An 8,355-nucleotide genomic window follows, 5' to 3' on the forward strand; every position below is an offset into this window, starting at 1 on the left:
GTTTCAGAGAGACACCTAAGCAACACCAGGCTATGTGGTTTATCACAAGGTCTTTTGGAGGGCAACTCGTCAGAAAGGAGTGTCTCTTCACTTTCTTAGGGTCCGATGTGATAATCTTCATAGGGTCTCTACTTTGTAAAAAGAAAAAACCCACAAGAATTTGTTCTGTTTTTCAAGCCTTATGAAGCCAAGTGTTTACAAAGTGATCTAATGGTCACAAGCAAGAAAAAGGTTGGAGTGAATGCTGAAAATGAAGTTAGAGTCTTTCACATGGGGTTGGGGCACAATGAACTAGAAAAGTGAGAGGGCCTCCTTGTAACCCTTTGTGTGAATTGAACTTTGATCATATAGGTCCTCTCCTCCTCCCCCTTAAGTAGACTCCTTTAAGGATAGGGAGAATGTCTTCTGATTGTTTTAAATGATTGATCCTTTTCTCACAATTATCTTAAGAGGGCGTCCCATCACAGTTAACCACTCTTATTCCTGTTTTGCAAGGGAAGAAACAGTTATAGAGAGAGAAGCGACTCTTATAGAGTCACACAGATATGAATGGCAGAGATTAGTCCTACCTAGGTATACTGTTTCTGACCCTAAATCCCATGCTCTTCACCCTGCTGTAGGCTGCCTCTCTAAAAAGCCCATCTCCTTTCCCTGAAGAAAGCAGCCAAGAGTGAAGATAGGATTTACAACTGGGGACACATCATGTATGTGTATGGCAGTAAGGGTGGTTGTTATGTCAGGGCTGGAGGGACTAGTTGTAGTATAGTGACTAATGTAGCCTTTAAGGCAAAGTTTCTTAATCTAGGATCTGTGAGTAAATTTCAGGGGGTCCATAAACTTGGATAGGAAAAATAATTACATTTTTAGTTTCACTAACTTTTAACTGAAATTTAGCATTTCTTTTGTTATAGGTGAAATCTGAAATAAACGAAGGAACAAAGGTTGAACTTTCAACATCAGTTTATTAAGCAATGCATGCTCCTTGTATAACAAATCAGGACCAGTTCTCCTTAGCTTGATGCTAGATGCTGAATTCAGGAAGAAACAGATTTTTATGTATTAAGGACTATTAACAAAAAATAAGACCAATTAATTAAAATAAAACAATCAACAGGATTAAACCAGGATACAAGATTAGGTAATCTGATTTCTAATTGGAGGAGAGATTAGGGGCATTGCAAGTTGGGAGGGGGAGAAAGAATTAATACAAATCCTTGAAATCAGAAAAAGTGTCCCACTCTCCTCTAAGTGTCTGTATTTGATTAAAGGAAAAAGGAAAAAGTAACTGACTGACTAACACAGAGCCAATTTTCAGATAAGACATAAGGGTTACTTGAGATATATACTTGTGAGAAAACTTGCATCATCTTTGGATCTGATTGGGTTTCTGGTCAGCCTAATTTAATTAATAGTCTCTAAACAACAGATAACGACAGTCCAGCTTCCCAGACATACAGGACTGGGTTCAAACAATTCAATAAAAAATTTCCCCCTGACAATTCCTATAACTGAATAAAGTTTTCTCACAAGACAGAAATTGGAATAGACCCCATAATTGAATAGAAAGGGAACTTTCTAGATACAGAATTGAATCACAAGATGGAGTCAGTGTGGTTCATTCAATTCCCACAATTCCCACACTTTCAATTATTTGAAAACATTTTTTTTTTCTCTGAGAAGGGGTCCAAAGGCTTCACCACACTTACAAAGTGCTCCATGAACCAAAAAGGTTTAGAATTCTTGCTCTGAAGGTATCAGAATGTGAGCTTATTTTCCCAGGGGTCAAAATGTCTTGACAGATAGGAGGTAGAGTTTGATAAAAGAAGAACAGAGCAAATTTAGGAGACCTTGATCTTCATCATTTACATTTTTATGAAACAGTTGTAGAAATTTTGGTTCTAGTTCTTTGGTTCTAGGAATAGTTCTTCCAATATGGAACATTTTTAATGCTGGGGAGGAGTGTCTACCTCCTCTCCCAAAGGAAGGTATATTCATTTAGCCTCTTTCTCCAAAAAAAGCCCACTGCCCATTTCTGCCCCCCCGCCCAGACTTACCCATCTATCAAATCCTTAGGCATGTGCATCTCTGTTTATGTAGATATTCCTGGGTGCCTGTGTGTGTGTGTGTGTGTGTGTGTGTGTGTGTGTGTGTGGTTATGTGTATGCATACACGCGTCTGTTCCATTATAAAGAAGGACCTATAGGTCATCAGCACCTTTCTGTCCATTATTTTAATCCCATACGCACCAAAAGGAGACCTGCCTCTGTGAGTAGGAGTGTGTTTGAGGCATGGAAGGAAAGAAGAGAATAAGATTATAAAGATTTTGTAGTTATGAACTGGGAGGGACTTTAACCCATAGAAAATCAGCTGGAAGGGACATTTAAATAATGAGACCTCACATTCATATGACGCTTTCAGGTCTACATGCTGCTTTATGCGTGTTAACTCATTTGATCTTTATCTTCTTGTGAAGTAGGTACTAATTTCCTCATCTCAGAGATGTGGAAACTGAGTTGCATAGAGGCTATTGTATCCTAGATCTAGAGATCATCTAGTCCAAGTCCCTCTTGTCAGAGGTGAAGAAACTGAGGGCCAGGCAAATTAAGTGACTTGCCCAAGGTCATCCAAGTACTGTGTGTTAGAGGTAAGATTTTTGCATACAGTTCTTCTGACTCTAGACCCAGTGTTATTTTCCCTGTATCATTTGCTCAGGGTTAGAGAGGTTAGTAAGTATTTGAAATTGAATTTGAACTCAGGTCTTCCTGACTCCAAGTTCAGCACTCTACCATGTAACACATATGGGAGGGAACTTAGCACATAGAACTGGATTGTCAGAGCTAGAAGTGACCTTGGAATATCAAATGCAACATATCATACCTGGAAGGGAATTTAAATGGAATGTCAGAACATTAAAGGAACTTAGAATATAAATCATAGAATGTTGGAGCTCCAAAGAATCTTAGAATGAAGACTAGAATTTCCAAGATGGAGGAGACCTTAGGTGAACAGTCTGGGTTTTGGAGTTACAGCAATGGAGACAAGTCCTGCTACTTTAAAATTATTTTACTGAAGGTGCCCTAGGAAGAATACAGCAGGACCTTTTGTATTGGGACATTGTCAAGGCCTAGAAAAAGAAGTTATTGGTAAGGGACCTTCTACTTCTTGGTTATGAGACCTAGTATTTTGTTTCTGAACCCCAGCCTCATTCTCTTCACCAATAAAAAGAAAGGACTAGAGGAGATAATATCTAAGGTGCCTTCCAGTATTAAAAGTTTTGATTCTCCATTTCTTATTTTGATTTTGTCCCATGTAGCTAATTCTGAATTAGTTTTGGGGGACTGGAGCTCATGCATATAGTTAAGTAGGAGTAGGTGCTTGAATGAGATTGGAGATGGGTGAATGAGATTGGAGGTGTGTGTGTGTGTGTGTGTGTGCGTGTGTATGTATGTGACTTGTCTACCCAGGGGAAGGAGGAAGATGAAGGTGAACTGTCTATCCAGGTGAGGGAGGAGGAGACATTCCCGACAGGGTAGATCTCCACTCCTTGATCTTTGGAGAGGGTTTTATGGTAGACAGAACCCCTCTTCTATACTTTTAAGTACCTACTGCCCTCATTGCTTGGGCAAAAATCAGGATATAACCAGCCAGCCCAGCATCCTCACTGTCTCTTCAATTCAGAGCCCTACAGTGTTACATAAAATCTTATTTTAATTTGTATTGGCCCACATTACAGATCAGGGTTAGAGAATTACATAACCATCAGTATTGGAAAAAAAAAAAGGAGAACATAGAACAAAGAATGTCAGAGCTGGAAGTTCCCTTAGATCACAGAACATAGAATGTTATGGCTCAGAAAGACCTTAGAACATAGACTGATAGAGATGGAAGGGCTATTAGAATATTGAATTTTATTAGAATATTAGAATATAGACTGCTAAAACTAGTAGAAAAAAAAGCTGAGATTTATATACACTTTAAGGTATATAGAGAGTTTTATATACATTTTTTATTTGATACTTACAACCATCCTGTAGTTTTTCTCCATTTTATAGCAGAGGAAATTAAGCCTCAGAGAGGGTAAGTGATTTGCTCATGAACTATACAACTAGTGAGTATAAGACTTCAGGATTCCTAACCTGGTCTCTCCTGACTAATCCTATTACTATTTCCACTTCATCACACTATCTTTCCAAAAGAAGTAGAATGTATAGAACTGGGAGGGATCATGGTGCTCACAGACCCAAATCATTTTACAAATAGGGAAATTGAGGGCTAGAGATAAGATGTAATTTACTGGAGGCCACACAGTGCTAGAGCTAGAACTTGAATGCAGCCCTTCTATCTAGATCCAGATGAGTCTTTTTCTCCCTGCTGTCACGTGAATAACTCCAAGAAACCTGTCCCCTCCTATAATTATTTGTTAATTCTTTGGCAGCCTAGGGTCCCCACCCTCTCTGAGTATACATCTCTCACCACTTACTTCCCTCGAAGAAAAATAACCATTCCATGGCTTATATCCAAAAGGAGTAATTGCTTTGTTTGTTTAATTGCTAGTGATGTGTAGGTAAGCTCCTTGGGGGCAGGGACTGTCTTGTGTATTATAATCTTTGCACCCAGGGTAATGCCTGGCACAGAAGAGGAAACCAAAAATGATTGTTGGTTGTTTAACTGAAAGCTGTGACACCAGAGAACACATTTTTATTGTCTTGAAATCTATTGCCCTTGCCATTTCCAGATATTTGAAAGTATGGGAGTTGCCAAGGATTGTACCATTCTTTTGTCTTTATAGCTTCCCAGCCATAGGTCAGCATTCTTGTTATATACATTTTTGTGTTGTTTGGTCATGTTTCAGTTGTTTCGAACTCTACATGACCCCATTGTGGGTTTTCTTTTTTGTTGTTTGTTTTTGCTTTTTGGAGGGCAATTGGGGTTCAGTGACTCGCTCAAGGTCACACAGCTAGTTTTTGTGTTAAATGTATCTGAGGCCAGATCCAAACCCAGGTCCTCCTGACTCCAGGGCCAGTGCTCTATTCACTGTGCCACCTAGCTGCCCCTATTGTGGGTTTTCTTGTAACGAATAAAGATAATTAAAGATACTGAAGTGGATTTCATTTCTTTCTTCAGCTCATTTTACAGATGAGGAAAGTGAGGCAAACAGGGTTAATTGACTTGCCCTGGGTCATACAGCTAGTAAGTGTGTGAGTCTGGATTTGAACTCATGACATTTTAAATTTAAGTTTTGGTCCCATTCCTTCTTCGTTTCATTCCTTTATCATTCATACAGTGACAATTTCAACCTTAAACCATCCCATTCTCCTTGGAAGATGCTAGATGTGCTTCTATTGTCTCTTACTATTAGAAATGAAATAAAATGGGAAAAAACACTTATTAATTGTTTACTATGTGACAATTCGTATATTAAAGGCTGGGCATGCAAATAAAGAGGTGAGACAGTCCCTGCTCTCAAGGAACTTCCATTCTAATTGTGAGACACATAAAAAAGGATTCAGTTTCATGGCAGATGGAAAGGTCAGGTGGTACTTAGGGTCTGGTAGATGTTGCAGCAAGCACCCCAGCATCCCCAGGGTGGCTGCCAACACAGGTTCTTAATCCGCTTTTCTAAAGGAAAGCAAGTCAAAGTGGGTTAACAATCTTGCTTTAATCAATCAAACATGTCACTTACCTAGTTCAGGGGGAAAAGTCAGCACCCAGAACTTCAGAGTATGCAGAGGTTACAAGCAGAAATTACAAGACAGAGAAATATTTCAAGCAGACAGGCCTCCGACTGTCTAGCCATTACATCCATACCTAGTCAGTCACCAGAGAGGGAAGAATCAACATTTGGGTTTTTCAAAGCTGGGGGGCTCTCACTGGCTTCTCAGAGTCTCATCTGGTCAAATCACACAACACTTCTCAATTCTCAACACTTCTGTAAGCCCTAAAACAATGCCTCACATCAGGGACTATATAGCCTTCTTCTGTCTGAGAGAATGTAAAAACCCTCTTGACCCACTGCCCAATCACAAACTATCTCCTGAAAAACAAGCCTCCCACCACAGGATCCAGGTGCACTTAAGGTTATCAAAGGGCCTTGGGGCAGGAAAGATCTCAAAAATTTACATTCCTATAACATTCAGCCCCAAGATCTTTCATGCCCATAGCAGAGGCAATTCACATTTGAAATAGCACTAACATCTCTTAGGTGACATTTGCAACTGAAACTGTAACTGAAGTTACCAAAGTGGCCACAGAGCCTTAAACAAACACAAAGTACATTGCATTCTCACCTGAATTCAAAACAAGTGTCCAAATAAAGTTCTCTTGGTGGGAGGGGAGGGTGTTCTTCCCATCACACAGCTCCAGCCCCTGCTTCCAAGTCCTGATAGGAGTCTGGGCAGCAAAAACAACAGGGTGGGGTTCTTGGGGTTCCATGGCCCTTCACCTCACCCACCATAGATACAAGTCCATACTCCCCCTGGGTTCCAAACCCTGGGATGCAGCAAGAAAACACATTCAGTGCTCCTGCCTTGCCTCACAGTCCTTATCTTGTCCTATGGCTGAATCCTGAACTCCTGGGCTCCTTCTCCTCCTACAGAAGGCAGCCACTCCTGGCTATTGCCCCAGTCCTGATGCAGGCAGCTCACCCACCATTCCTGCTCTCAGCTCAGAGAATTTAGCATGCAGGCCATTCTCTCCTGGTCCATGGCTCCACAGAGTCACAGCTACCACAGCTGGGAAACAAACAATTATCCCAGACCCCATAGCTTCCTTTTACTCTGCAGATCCTGTTCGTGGTGCCATTGGGGGGGGGGAATAATGGGGAGCTTGTGCTCAAGCCCCACCTTAAAATATTGTCTTCTGTTTTTATTGTGTGCTATCCTTGTTACACTGTTGTAAAATTTTGCTGACACCAGTTATTCCTAATGTATTTTTGCCAAGAAGGGACATGAAAAATCTTGGGGCTGAATGTAAGGGTTATGGGATTTAAAGATCTTCCATGCCCCATTGGACTTGGTGATGTAGAAGGAAGGGTGGGACAAAAGGAAGTGAAAGCCAGGCTAGAGTTCCTGTGGTGATTGGCAGCAGCAGAGGCAGCAGCAGCCAGCAGCGGCAGTGGTAGTGATGGCAGCAGTAGTGGTAGTGGCCAAGGTGGAGGTGGAGGTGCAAACACCTTTTTTGAGCCAGCCAGAATTTCTGCTAAGGACTCCTGCTGAGGACTGCCAGAGACTGGAACTGCAGGGGGCCAGAGCTGCAGTGAATGGGGAGAGGAGGAACTTTGCCTGAGGTAGTCTGTTCTCTTTTGAAGGCTTGAGAATGTGGGTGCTCACTACATTAACTACATGTGCCAACTTCATAATTACTGTGATGGCTTTGACTTTATGGTTTTGGGACTCAGTTTTCTAGTATTTCAATAAATGTTCTAGCTTTATCCCCCATGGAGATAGCCTGCTATATTTTGTGATTAATAACCAAATCAGCATATTTATAGTTGCCGTGGACATTGTGAATATTGCATTGTTGATACAGTAGACTAAGTCACAGGGAAGATGGCAAGGTTCCTGAGGATCTTGGGAAGTCGCAGCAGGGTATCTTTAATAGCAGAGGTAGCGATGTAGGAGTCCGCAGCATCTAATCTAGAGTAGGCACACACGACCTGGTGGGATTGGGAAATGGGGGATGAGTTTGGAACAGGCAAGGTCTTTGGCTTTCTGCTATAAAGGCTGGTGATGGGCTTTTCCCAGTCAACCATGAGCAATGTGACCTATAAAAAAAGTTTGAGAGACATAATTTCTAGGTAACTAATCATTTTATTAATTGCTACTAGAGAGTAATTAATAAAATAATTGTAATTTGGCTCTTTATCATAAACCAAATACCTCTCATGGAACTCCCTCATTGCTTATATGCCCTTGGAAAAGTGGGTGTTATTGACAGGTGTCAATCAACTCTGGTTAACAATGAGAGAATGAATACCATAATGAGAGGTGGGCTTATTTTAATAAGTGCCAGGGGACATGACTCTGTTCACTCAGTCTTAGACAAAGAGACTTTACCACCCCTGTTTAGGACAATCAAGATAAAAGGTGGAATCCACTTCCACTCAGAGCAGTTAGACAAATAAATAATGGGCCAGAATTCACCAGAATAGAATCTCTTAACTTCTGATCACATCTAGTTTTCCCAGTGGGGAAGTTTCACCCAGATTTCATCTCTTTATCAGCTCATACACTTCAAAGACTGTCTGAATAGCATACAGAGGTTTTTCCTTTTTTTTCATTAGTCAAATGCTTTATTAATTTCTGATTAAATCATTCATTTCTGCCAGATTTTGGGTTACAAATTTTCTCCCCGTTT

At 40.8% G+C, this 8,355-nt stretch overlaps 1 long non-coding RNA gene across 1 annotated transcript; it reads right to left on the minus strand.

Annotated features, from left to right (window-relative positions):
• Positions 1-5,380: 5,380 nt before the first annotated feature.
• On the minus strand, positions 5,381-6,738 carry LOC138172484 (uncharacterized). The gene is made up of 2 exons (XR_011171130.1): positions 6,288-6,738; positions 5,381-5,619 (listed from the first exon to the last, which is right to left on the minus strand). It is a non-coding gene; the product is annotated as an uncharacterized lncRNA (long non-coding RNA).
• Positions 6,739-8,355: the final 1,617 nt, after the last annotated feature.

The sequence above is a fragment of the Petaurus breviceps genome, unplaced genomic scaffold (genome assembly GCF_028583685.1).
Source record: "Petaurus breviceps papuanus isolate PSGF00001 unplaced genomic scaffold, PetGlider_PUasm1.0 551, whole genome shotgun sequence".
NCBI classification, from domain to species: Eukaryota; Metazoa; Chordata; class Mammalia; order Diprotodontia; family Petauridae; genus Petaurus; species Petaurus breviceps.